Source organism: Dermacentor albipictus, chromosome 5 (genome assembly GCF_038994185.2).
Source record: "Dermacentor albipictus isolate Rhodes 1998 colony chromosome 5, USDA_Dalb.pri_finalv2, whole genome shotgun sequence".
In the NCBI taxonomy this organism is placed as follows: Eukaryota; Metazoa; Arthropoda; class Arachnida; order Ixodida; family Ixodidae; genus Dermacentor; species Dermacentor albipictus.
Window position 1 is genome coordinate 107,296,495 of NC_091825.1, and position 13,435 is coordinate 107,309,929.

The 13,435-nt window shown below is 45.2% G+C and overlaps 1 protein-coding gene across 3 annotated transcripts in view; it reads left to right on the forward strand.

The window, feature by feature from the left end:
- The window catches only part of vvl (ventral veins lacking), a 228,691-nt gene that overhangs the window by 82,756 nt on the left and 132,500 nt on the right, over nucleotides 1-13,435 (forward strand). The gene's annotated exons all lie outside the window — the stretch shown is intronic.

Genomic DNA, 13,435 nt, shown 5'->3' on the forward strand with positions numbered 1-13,435 from the left:
GGTTGTGACGTTAATTGCACTGCTAAGTTCGAGGTCATGGGCTTGATCCCGTGGCTGTGGCGAGCCGCATTTCCATGGGGGGCGAAAGGCGAAAACGCTCGCGGATGTGGATTTAGGTTCCCGTGAAAGAACCTCCGGTAGGCCAATGTTAATTCCATCCTTAAAGCTACAAGTGCCATCAAAAATGTCCCGCTCTGAGGCGACAGTATTGTGGCGCCTCTGACTCGGGGTGGCACTTACGAAGGTCTACTCGTTCCGCATTGGAGTTCCGGACAGCACTGAACCAGTTGGACCCTAGACCATTTTCTGTAATGGAGATCCTTGCACCCTGGCCGTACGCATCGATGGCACAGAAAGCCACGAAAGCACTCTTGAAATACCTCAAGTCGACAGGTCTTGGCAACCGTGTGTAGACTCGGTGCGAACCTTCAACTGTGCGCGAAACTGGGCTCTATCGCTCTCTCTCTCTCATCTCTCTCTCTTCATCCCCATACCCCCTTCCTCCAGTGCAGGGTAGCAAACCAGACATGCGTCTGGTTAACCTCCCTGCCTTTCATGTCTCTCTCTCTCTCTCTCTCTCTCTGAGTCGTCCACTACGGCGTGCCTCGTAATCACATTGGGGTTTTAGCACGTAAAACTCCAAAAATTAAATGATTTGATTTTACAAGGATGGCTAACTGCACGAGTTGGAGCATATACAGTCATGATAGCTAGCAGCGCGCGTGTAGTGAGCAACATGGTGAATAGGCTCGTATGCGAAGGCAAATTGAATTCATGTGGCGAGCCCAATAAGGCTTAGGATCAGATAATCCGGGGATTGCACTCTAATAAAAAGATGGAAAAAAGAGGTTACGAGAAAAATGTAGAACAGTCCTTACATATGTATCTTACAGTTCACGAAAGGTGTAGAAAGCATGGCTCTGAAATGTGGCTTTGGGCATAGATAATCCGTTGGAAAGGTTGTTTGTGAACTGACTATAGAAAGCCGCTGACTTGTTTTTCGTGCGCTCATCGCAATGTTGAAATCTTTTGCACTTTCTAGAAAAACAGAAGAAGCGTGTCAACATCGCTAAGAATGTAGGGTTGTTATATAAGCGGAGACTGTCGTAAACGAAGCTTGTTCGCAATCGCTAGCACTTGACTTGAAGCAAGGTATACGTACTCTGCTCGGCAGAATTAATTCCTGCATACTAGTGGCGTAAGGAATTCTTGGTGTCTTGACAACAGCAAGCAAACTGTAGTGAAACTGTACAAACTGCATCTGGCCGGTTTAGTTTATTTATTTATTTATTTATTTATTTATTTATTTATTTATTTATTTATTTATTTATTTATTTCAGCCATACTGCAACCCTGCAAAGGCTGTGAGCATGAGTGGGGATACAAAAGAGAGATGGAGAAACGATGTATAGAAAAGCGGGGCGGAGGAGAGGGGGGCAGGATTAACCAGAGGTAGTTCCGGTTGGCTACCTTGCACTGGACGAAGAAGTAGGGAGAGGGAGACAAAAAAGAAAGAGAGTGGAAGGAGGAGAGATATATAAATACAGACAAGCACAAACAAACCACGTGCACTATAGAGTTGCAGGGGCCGGTGTTCTTAAAGCCTGTCGTGAAGCCCCGTATAGACCTTAGTAACCTTAGTAGATTAGTATAGTATAGACCTTAGTAGATTCCGTATAGGAATCTTAGTAACGCGAATAAGGCCCTCAGCGCGGATGTTCTTTGGGAGCACTGGCGTAAAGCTTTTAGTTCTGATGGTGGACGATTGTACAATTGGTTCAGCACTCTGCACATCACTTGTCTCTCGGCCCTATACAGCGTGGGCAGGCACAGTTAATGTGTGCGAACGTCTCTTCACAGCAGCACCTGTCACACGTAATGCTGTTGGCATTCCAGTAAGGAAGGCATATGAGTTCGTAAATGCAACGCCTAGCCGCAGACGGTACAGCATGGTGTGTTCACGTCGTGGCAACCCAGGCGGTAGGAGCATCCATATATCCGGAGACAATGAGCGCAAACGACACATGGTGAAGACGTTCGAGTCCCACAGCGGCAAAGCACATTCACGGTACATCAACCGCAGCCCAGCTGCAGCGTTTCTTCACGAAAATGGAATCAAAACACATTGACCACTTTCATGTGCAGATTCGGCGGCTTCTTCGGCGTGGTCATTCCCGCTGACGCTGCAATGTCCTGGAAACCATTGAAAGATTATGTTGTGTCCCTTGTCATGGCTGTGATTATATATGTGTCGAATTTCTGAGGCAAGTTTTTCATTGGGTCCGTGGTGCATTGGACTTTGTATTCACTGAAGGGCTGCCTTGGAATCACTAAAGACCGTCCCTTGTTGTAGTGTTTCCTGCTTAATGAAATCAAGTGCAGCACGGAGTGCCGCGAGTTCTGCATCCGTCGAGGTGGTAACACATGAAGCCTTTAACTTGATTTCTGCATATTTTGTCGGGATGACGAGTGCAACAACAGAGCTGTTGAGTTTTACCGAAGCATCTATGTAGGCATGTTAGCGGAACCCGTGGACGTTGTAGATGTGTTCCATAGTTGCTTGCTTCAAAGCTGGTAATGGCACTCCAGCTTTATTTTTTTGATGCCCGGAATTGCCAATTGTACTTGCGGTCGGTGCTGACACCACAATGGGGTTGATAATCGTGTAGCAAGTGTGAATTGTGCTGGCAAGTAGGACTGATGTCTTGCAATACTTTTGAGAAAAGTTGAATGTGGCATCTTTGCTGGCAACTAAGCAAGATGGTGTGAGGGAATCCGAGCCAGGCATCGGATGTGCGCTCTCAGGACATCTGTAGCAATTTAGACTGACAAAGAAGAATCTCTGACAATAGAGAATCTCTGACAATGGCCTGCTTAATCTCCCTGCCTTTCTCTCATTTGCATCTCTCTCTCTCTCTCTGACAATGGCCATTGTCACAATCGATGATTTAGTTTTGCGAGACCAAGACAAGTTCCGAATGCTTGGGCTTGCACACTCTCAAGTCTTCGGATACTTGTAGTGCAAGTGAGGCCGGGGGGGAGGAAATAGAAAAGCAGAAGGCAGGGAGGTTAACCAGAATAACGTCCGGTTGGCTACCGTATACACCGGGGGAAGTATTCACTCGTACAAGTATTTACTAGTAAACGTAAGCTGTACCGCAGGAAGCCAAAAAATAACAATACCCTGGTTTGGACGAGTTGGTTCATCTTGAAATTTTTCATAAAGAAGCGCCAAAGACGAAGACAAAAAAGCACACATACGACAGGACGAGTGGTTGGCTGAGCACTGCAAGAAGTGCACATGCAAACCCATGTTTGGCGAATCAACTTTCTTGAAGAAAAGAAAAACAAAAACAGAACGCGATATAGTTGAAGCGTATTTTATGAGGAAGGCAGGTGACAAGTGCGTCAGCTGTCCGTCTTTGGCGTTGCAGGAAAAAGAAGTGACATTTCTTTCGAGGTACCTAGCAAAGTGAACTGACTAACCATACAATAGTATGTATGAACTGCATGACTTATACAATTTTTTCTGTGATGATGCGTGCTTGATGTACCTGAACCGCAGTGCTTAAATACACGATCGTCTGAAATAAACGCCAGTCGGAAGTTCAGTGCCCGTCCTGTCGTTTGTGTGCCTTTTTTTTGTTCGTCTTTAGACCTTTTTTATGAAAACTTCCCGAAAAATAAGGCTTTAATTAATTGCTACATTGGTGGTGCTGTATCACCCAGGACTTCTCGTCGAGAAACGCAAGAAGGTGCGCAATGACGGACAAGCTTTTTGTCATGTACGAGATGTGAGGGCTCCAATATAGGTCTCTATCAATAATAACGCCAAGAAATCGGTGCATTCGTCTGTAAGGAACATTACGGCCATCCATCCACAAAGCATGCGGGGCCATCGCTTTCCAAGTAAAAGCAACGACTGCACACTTCTCAGGTGAAAGCTCCAAGCCTTGCCTTCTTAAACATGTTGATACAGCCGTTGAAGCCTTTTGAAGTTGTGCGCGGACTTGTATATGTGTCACAGCTGAAGCATATATGAAAATGTAGCCTGCATGTACGGATAGCTGTACAGTTTGTGGTAACGAATCGGCGGGACCAGCAGGCCCCAGGTTGAACAGGGTAGTGCGAAGTACTCCGCCTTGCGGTACATCACGAATGGTATATCTGGACGGCCTTGGTCCGCCTACAGCCAAAATAAAGAAATATGTTGCATTCAAATAGCTACGTATCCAGCGAAAGGCGTGTCCACCAGTTCCTACAGCTCCTAAGGCGTACAGAATCTCATGGTGATCCACATTGTCGCGGGCACCTTTAACATCAAGGAATAATGCCGCAGTGATTCGCTTCATGTGTTTCTGGTGCTGTACTTACGTTACTATCAGACATTACATCTGGATAGACGCTGTAAAATTCCAAGTAACATTCTAACCGTCTAAGGGACACTCTCTCCATTACCATGCCGATGCTACTGACCACTGCTATTGGGCGGTGAGATGACAATTCTGATGGAGGCTTGAGGAGTGGGGCAAGGCGAATGGATTTCCACTTGGGAGGAACCAAGCAGTCGCACCATGATGCGTTGTGTAGGCCAAGAAGTGAATCTCTGGCCTCTTGACCAAAGTTTGCAAGCGCAGATTGTGTGATGCCATCGGGTCCTTGTGACGAAGATCGTCTGCACCCAGCGATTATGGCCTCCAGTTCTTCGATGGAGAAAGGAGCGTCCATACGAGTATCTCGGGAGCAAGGGGGACAATAGGAATAGGTGCGTAAGGTGAATAGGTGAACGCCAGACCCGCGATCCTTGTGCAGTAGTCTTCTGACACGTCAACTTCTCGGCGTCCTTGATGTAGGTCTAGAGATTTAAATTTACAGCGCTGTTTAAGAGCTGTTCAATGTCCACAAGCTGTTCTAAAGACAACCAACAAAGGTTCACAGGGATCGAGAGAGTGAAAAAAATAAAAAATTCCAGCGTTAATTTTGCAGCAGAGCAATGCGACCATGAATCTTCTTTTGAATGCGTCTGGCCTCTATAAAGTCGTATATAAGCTGATTTAGTCCGTCTGTAACGTCACTGTGCTCGTTGGCGGATTGCATGGAGGGGCTGTATTTTCGCCTGAGGATCCGTGTAATTTCTCCAATGGCCGAAATGAACCCATAGTACCCTGCATGGCCTTGACAGTACGAATTTCTACTGCGGACGAAAAGCCTTCGTGGCATGCGCCTTCCATAAGTAATTTAAACGAGGACTAATGTATTGTTTGTTTAAAATTCGATAAAGCTGATTTTGCTAGGCCCTTTATACTCAGGTCGGTAGGAATGGGGTCGCTTCCGGGGGTTTCTATGTCAGATGCACCAATACAAAGTTGTAGGCAATGAATATTTTGCATACATTCGCTTGCGAATAAAAATATACATGCACTGGTTTCGTGTACAACAGCACCAATACAGGGTTTATATCAGATTGGGAAACATGGAGAGTGAAACAAACGCATACAAGGCAACAAAGGAAACATTTCCCTTATGAAAATGGTTATGCCCTTTATGTTTACTGTATGTTTCCCGCAGTTCACATGAGGAAATGTCCTTTATGTTTCCTCCATGTTGAAATTTGGCCACTGCTTTTATGTTTCCTTCGTGTGTGCTCCCTTTATGTATCCCTTATGTTACCGTACTTTATGTTTCCTCCATGTTGAAATTTGGCCACTGCTTTTACGTTTCCTTCATGTGTCCTCCCTTTATGTATCCCTTATGTTACCGTACTTTATGTTTCCTCCATGTTGAAATTTGGCCACTGCTTTTATGTTTCCTTCGTGTGTCCTACCTTTATGCATCCTTTATGTGGCCGCAGTGATGAAATCCTGTATTTTACGTAGACATGCATAGTTGAAGAGTTCCGTGTGCACATTTTATTTTTATAAACATTTCCTGAGTTAAAACGTTTTGCATTGGTTTTCATTGTAAGGTTACTGTTCCCTACATGATGTAGCGCACGGATTGCAACTCTGCTATGGCACAGAAATTCATGCCAATTTGTTCTAAAATTACAAAGTAATTAGACTTCATAGATTATTTCAGTATAACATTTGGAGTGCCATGTGTACGTTCCTCACTGCAGTGCTGCTGTTCTAGTTATGTCTTTGTTACTAATATAAAATGTAATGTTTGGATAGAAAGATCAGGTTGGATCAGTGCTCGCACTTTTAAAAGAAAGTTTTGACTATACTTTGCAAAGGTTTGTCTGAAACTACGAACAGTTTATTGGACTATCTGGATGTTACTGCAATTTGCCACGTCTGCTCACAGCAGACCTCTGGAATGTGGTGCTTGGGACCTGAAAAACAAAACAAAAGCCAATCTTTTTCACTCATTCAAAAATATTCATATAAGCAAGAACAGCCTGGCCTGTATGCACACAGCTAAGAAACGTGGAGCAGTCAAAAACAGCTCATAAAAACATCAGGGCAACACAGAAGCTTTCAACTAATTGTTGTTTTAAACAGACTGAGCTGCCAGTCCACTCAGGTATTAAACTGCTCACAAATTCTTTTAAACATTTCTGCAGCAGCTGCTAAGTATAGTACATGACATTTAGGAGTAGGCAACTGGCCAACGAATCTTTGTGTGCCTGCTTGTACAGATGTCTCGTAGTTATATCTCAAGTGGTTACACTGTTAATGGTAAAATTCAGGCGGGAATAAAACCAGCAGCAAACATCAGACTACCTGGGAAATTATCACCAAAACTCAAATATGTAGTAAATCAAACGAACAATCGATTACGAAGGGTCTAAAACCTAGGCCGCGATTTTGTAGCGATCCCTTTTCCGATGCTACTCCTTTTGCTCATTGATCTGACCGACATTCGGCTATCGTTATTGACTAGAACAGCCAGCCATGGAAGGTGGGTTATAAGAGTGGCAAACATCGAGCGGAAAGCATCGCAAGAAAATCGCATCCCTTATTAGGCAGTGCTACAAGCCACTGTCTTTAACAATCGCAAGTACTGACATCCTGTTCTTCGGATGAAAATATTAATGAAAGCGAGCGTCTGATTGACATGCCTCGATTAAAAAGAAATTTCGCTGTTGTTATGTCGGTCTATATTTGCCCTACAATATAAAAGACAAATACGCGAGCACGTCGAACACAAACAATGCAGACAAGTTCTCGCGAAGCTGGACTTCAAACTGAACACTATTAATAAAGTAATCTTCACACAAGCTAATATCTGTTCAAGTGTCAAACATCGCAGTCGCGTGCCAACTCGCGATGCCCGTGACACATCGACATGTATTACACACGTAACTTGCGGAAATTCATATCTACGGAAGGATTTCTTGCCGGGTAGCTACCGAGAAAACAGTAACTTTCAGCGTTTACGTAAATATTTGCCCATTAAGTCCCAACGATCAGCGGTGGTAGCACATCACTCCATAAAGCAAGTAAGCGGCAAGAAATAATACATTTCACGGAAACTCCCCTCGTGAAACGCTTTGCTAAATGTGCAGAGCAACATGGTCAACATACGCTCAGAACGTGCTCTGTTGTCGTTCCACAAAGCTTACTACATGAACCAGAAGCTGCGAGAATGCGCGCAAGCGTCAGACCTCTTACCTTCAATGTGGTCGGCAAACGGCTCCTTCGTCTTGCAGGCAACACGCGACGACGCTCTTTCCGGCGCGAACACTGTCGAATTGCCGATGAACACCCGCGCACGAAAGCACAACTTTCAACAAATTCTTCCACGCACCATAATTCGAAGCCACAGTACCAGGTATTCCACGAGCGAACGCGGACAGGCGAGAACAAAGGCAGCTCGGACGGGCGCTGTAGTACACATAAGACACTGGCGTATCACAGGAAACATAAGGCGAAATAATGGCGTTACACGAGTCCAGAGGTTTCTTGATGGTTAATGCACACGGTAGGGATCACAGTTTGTTTAGGCACTTCGAAAATATGATTAAATTACCGTGTAACTGCAACGAGCACTCCCACCACCCACAGCAACACAACGTGGCCCAGCTCACCGTCAACCGTTACACTGCGGCAGCGCCGCACTGCGGTCAACAAGTGAATTTAGCCTCCGAGATCTGCATTTCCTTTTAGGGCGTACATGTTGAAAAAGCACGGCCTTCGAGATTTAAAAAAATCGTAGCTGGATGGAAGGCTGGTATTTAAACACAAATTATTGAGTTTAAAGTGTCTTGGTGCGCTGCCTTGTTTTTTAAAGTATATACAGAGATTTTAGACGAACTATGCACGAACATTTGCCGGCGGACACGAGCCAATCAGCGCGCACCATGTGCAGCTCGGACTGCTCGCCATGGCGCAAGGTGTGCGGGCAGCCGCGATAGCTGTGACACCCACCGATCAGAAATTCGGAATCGCCACACATATACACGCTTCTTATGGCGCCCAGTGGCGTGTTTTTGAGAATGTCAGGCCGTATCTTGAATAGGTGGAACCATATTTCCCGTAGCGTAAGGAATAAAGGCAACAAAATGTGGCGACGGCTGGCTTGCAGCGGCAGCGGAACTTCGGCCAAAGTGAAGCAGACGTACTGCTTGCATGCTCGCGTAATCAAATACGGCCATACCCCGCACACAACTTTCATACTCAGCCAACTCACAATTATAAATTATTCAGTTGTACGCCCAAGCAAGCATTTACGGGATCCGCGCTGCCCTTCTTCTACGCGTGCTAATATCGACACAGCAGTTACTCGTACTTGTGGTCAGCGCGAAAGCGACGAGCACAGCTACTTATATGGTTGTATAATCATATACGCTCACTAGCAAAGCGGCAGATTGGCCGCGGAGGCGTCCGCCTCTGTTGCGGTTCATGTAGCGCAAGCCATCGAACACTGCGCGTCGTGCCACCGCGTCTCCAGCCGCCGCGCAATTGTTATTTGTCGTGAGGGATTATTCGCTACATGAGGCTTTGGTGTACGTATGTAGTGTTGATGGCGCGTGGTGATCAATACGGCCAAGATAGATAGGGAGGGGGAGGCAGGTGCACCCCCCCATTATTTTTTTACTTTGATACGCCAGTAGTTAAAGTTAATACATCGTTCAGGTAGACGATCTATCTGTAGCACGTGTAAAAAGATAATCACTATATATAAGCGCACTCTATCGTACCTGGATGTGCACTCGAGGGAGTACACAGCCAGGTAACATAGGGTGCCCACACAGGTAACATAGTGCTCATATATATATATATATATATATATATATATATATATATATATATATATATATATATATATATATATATATATATATAAGCCAGATAATTGAATTAAGTAGATTATTTCCCAAACTGGAGGCAAAGCGGAGCATCTGAAAGACGCCTGCTATGAGAACCGTCTTAAACGCTCAATCAACTATATTTGATAGCCTAGCTGGCGCACAACTTTCATGAAATTCTTGCATATTAGGTTAAATACTGCAGATTTCTACATATGGCTTGCTACTGGAGAATAGCAGGTTGAAAAAGTAAGAAATACTTTATATATTAAGAGAATGCATGGCATAAATCATTATATACACCACCCTATTTCATGGCATGCTCGATTTTCCGCACAATATAGCCACAATTAGTGCCGGTCGGCATGTCTAGTGCGAGGGGTGCAAGCAGTGCCTTTTCCTTGAATCTGCCAGTGACTAACATACAGTGGAGATAGCTCTAACTGTACTATTCGCAAAAGATGCTTACTGCGCACATTCTGTTACCTACATGTACACTCAAGTGCACATGTAGGTAACATATAAAGAGTGCATGCACCATATATAGATTAATGCTCTATGTTACCTACGTGTGCACTGAAGTGCACACCTAGGTAACATCCCGCCGTAAACACAAAGGGCACATACTACAATAATTATAATAAGGGTTGTTTTCTTGGGGCAAAGGAAAGCATAAGTCAAGATTTAGTACTTACAATGACTCTGCAGAGTGTATCAACGGCTGTCACAAAGTACAGATATATCTGCCTGTATTATATGTACAGACATTTGTTATGTGCACTCTATGTCACCTACATGTGCACTCAAGTGTACACTCAGGTAACACATCGTACACACCCAGTTAACATCCTGCCGTAAACATAAAGGACACATCCTAGAGGCATAATAAAGGTCACTTCCTCGAGGTATATGTTAGGATGAGTAAACATGTGGTACACACAAAGTTGGCGTCCCGGAGGTCACACAAAGGACAAGGAATCATAAAGGTCACATAGGGCACAAGAAGGAAACATAAAGGAAACATAAAGGCAATGACCATTTTCATAGGGGTTACATCTGGAAAAAGAAAAGACCAATTTCTTCTCACTAATTAATCTGTCGATAGGTGAGCCTTCAGTAGTGTAAAGAAAGCAGCCGAAGACGAGCGTTCCTGGCATCGGCTGCAGGGGAGCCTGTTCCATTCTCGGACCGTTCGTGGAAAGAATGAATTTTTTAAAGATACTGGTTCGGACAGTAAAAGTCTTGCAGTTTTTTGGAGTGGTGAGATCGTGTGGTTTGTAGAATGAATAATACCGCATTTTTCATTCATATTTTATTGTGATAAAGTAGATACATGTACTGTAAGCGATCACCACGACGCAGCTAGGGACTATAATGAATCCAGTTCAGCCTTTTTCACCAAGGCTGTGCGCTGCAACGGTAGGTACTGCTAAGGAAATGTGAGCGAGTTTATTTTAATGCTTCTAACTGGGCAATATTTTCTTCCGTGTGCGGGTCCTACACTATATTGACGCATGTTCCACGATTGATCGGATTAACGTTTTATGTGCCATCAGTTCAATTGTGGTGCTTGTCACAGTGGTCTTCTGAATTGCCCAAGTTTTCTTACTTCTTTTTTTTCTTGACGTTAGAAATGCGCTCGTTCCACCGAAGATCCGAGGTAAATAAGACACCTAAATGCTTACAATTCCTTACTTCAGACAATGAGCTTCCATTTAAACAGTATTGGGGAGCGCTTTCCAGTGATTCTCCAGAGAACTGTTCTTTCTGAATTAATTTTCATTTGCCAGTTCTCGCACCGTTTGTGTATGTGATTAAGAGCTTCGTTTAATTTGACGTGGTCGTGAGGGTCATCGATCTTGCGGTAAATTATGCACTCATCTGCAAATAGCTTAATTTTGAAGTTTGGATTGCCTGCCTCTAGTAGCGTGCATTTATGCCAGCATATAGTAGCGTGCATTTATGCCAGGACGGCTGTAATGCCGTCGTCATGACGGCAACATGCAACACTGTATGCGCACTACATCTGACTCGCAAGAGGCAACGGGGTTCGCTCAAAACCGTGCAGCGAAACCGAGCTGAAACTCTGCACGTGAGCTCTTCATTAGCTCGGCGTGCGTGAAAAGCCGGGTAATAACATTTCTGAGGGAATGCCCCCAAGAAATTTGAACGCCGCGCATTTCGTATAGCGTGATCTCCGAAACCGCGCGCTGTTCGTGAGAGAGTCTGGTTTGTTAGTGCATGCGCTCGTCGGCTCGCAGTGCAGGGCCACGCAGAGATGCCCGCGCGAGGCCTGCGAGAGGCCTGTATACGTTCTTAGTTGGCTATTCAAGAACGATTACTCATCGGGGCAAGATGTCATTGCCAAAAGGTGTGGTCCAAATGATATCTTGCGGGTTATTAATGGTTCCCGCCACGAGACGCAGCCGCCGCTGCCCCCGGTGTTCGAAGAGCCCCGGCATTACGTCGGGGTGCGTTTCACTGCAGTGAAATTCTAGTTGAAGAGCCGCAATTATCGGCTGTCTTTAGGCCTAAGTGCCGCCCGTGCCGCCGACGTATGAGGACGTCGGAGGGAGCACGAACAAAAGGAGCAAGTGCAGCGGCGGGAAATGATACAAAAAGAATTAGGAGAAAGCTCTGGGCCTTGCGCTCGTGCGCGCTCTGCCGCCGCCTCCACGTACTTCCTCACTGTCTTGTCAAAATTCGCCGGCCAGGCAGATTAATGGTGGCCGTAATAATATCAGAGAGCTGACAAGTCGCGACGCTTTCTTTTGCGCGGTCGATTGGACGCTAGTGGTCGTTGAGGGTCATTAGTGCCTCGACTGGGCTCTTCGATTGGCTTCCATGGGCCGGCCACGGGGCGGTCAGCTGCTCCGTGCTGCGCAATTCTGTTTCTTTCGCGACGCCGGCGTTTTCTCGTGAAGTGTGCGTAGCTCGCAGTGCTTGCACAGCGCCTGCGCAGCGCTTACTCGCAGCCTTTCCGTAGAAGATCGTCTAAGCGAGATCCTTTGAACGCCCCTCGCAGCCCTGCCCCTGAACATTATAGTTAGGGACGATCAGGTGTGGCTGATCCAGGTGCCGGGTACGTGGTCTTCCAAGATAGCGATGTTCTTCGGACGTCAAGAGGTAGCGACTATATATCAAAGGCGGCCCGGTCAAAGTACTCTGGTCTCTCACGCACTACGGCAGGCACAGTCTTGAAATGCCAAGATATCAGCACGATCGTCGCTTGACTCATGAAATACCGACCATATAGAGCGCATCGACGCCTCTACGATCGGAACGAAGATACCTCTCCGACCAGCTACTACGTTTTCCACGTGCACGTTGCTTTTTTTTTTAAGTGGCTAAAATAAATAACAAAGATGTCGGCGCTTAACCATGCAGGTACGCGATGGGGTCGCTTCGTTGGAGGCCCGTGGACATCTTTTTGCTCTCCAACGTGTCAGCCTGTCTTGTGCTGACTGCGAATTTTTCGACAAACATGCTAAATTTAGGATTCCAATTTTAAACCCCGTTGACCACGTTGTTATGTTCCCGTTGTTATGTCCACGCTGTTACGTCCACGGTAGTCAGAGACTGTCCCGACAACAGTCCTACAGTTCGCAGCGACTGCTGCGAAATTGATACATTAAAGTGTGAGCAAAGGTTAGTAGCTCTCGAAGATGAGTGGTCAGGGCATCATCTCTATTTTTGTTTTATTTTTCCATTAGAACGCTTTAAATAGTGGGCTGTGCGATGAAATGACGTTAATTAATGCAGCAGTGAGCAGCAACTTTGGTTTACTCACTCAATTCATCACGCAGTATCCAGTGGCGTAGCCAGAAATTTTGTTCGGGGGGGGCTACGCCACTGGCCCGATATACATATACATATATATATATATATATATATATATATATATATATATATATATATATATATATATCGGTTAACCCTCGGTTAACCCCCTTTCTTCTCGTTTATATATATATATATATATATATATATATATATATATATATATATATATATATATATATATATATAATGTGTGTGTGTGTGTGTGGCTGCACGTTGCAGCTCAGCCTCCTCCTTAAGAGGAAGCTTTAGCTCGGGTGCTCCTATTTAAGTACATGTAGAAGGGGAATTCCTTTTTCCCTGCAACCACTTCACCAAATTTTAGGAGGTTTGTTGCATGTA